We start from the raw sequence: 208 nt of genomic DNA, 5'->3' as shown, positions 1-208 counted from the left end.
GTACGACAATATAATCATGCTATATTGATACTGATTTATCGATAATATAACACTCCTACACTCGATACCTATATACTCCGTATTAATATATACCGTAGCCATCTAAACACACTACCTCACTATTATGTGATTGTTTGTATATATGAGATGGTTTGCATGTGTCTGTGATTCGATATAACTGTGAAGGCTGCTGGTTGGGTATGGTGGC

Source organism: Penaeus monodon, chromosome 29 (assembly GCF_015228065.2).
Source record: "Penaeus monodon isolate SGIC_2016 chromosome 29, NSTDA_Pmon_1, whole genome shotgun sequence".
Classification (NCBI taxonomy): Eukaryota; Metazoa; Arthropoda; class Malacostraca; order Decapoda; family Penaeidae; genus Penaeus; species Penaeus monodon.
The sequence above is the reverse complement of the archived record's forward strand: the minus strand, read 5'-3'. Positions refer to the sequence as shown.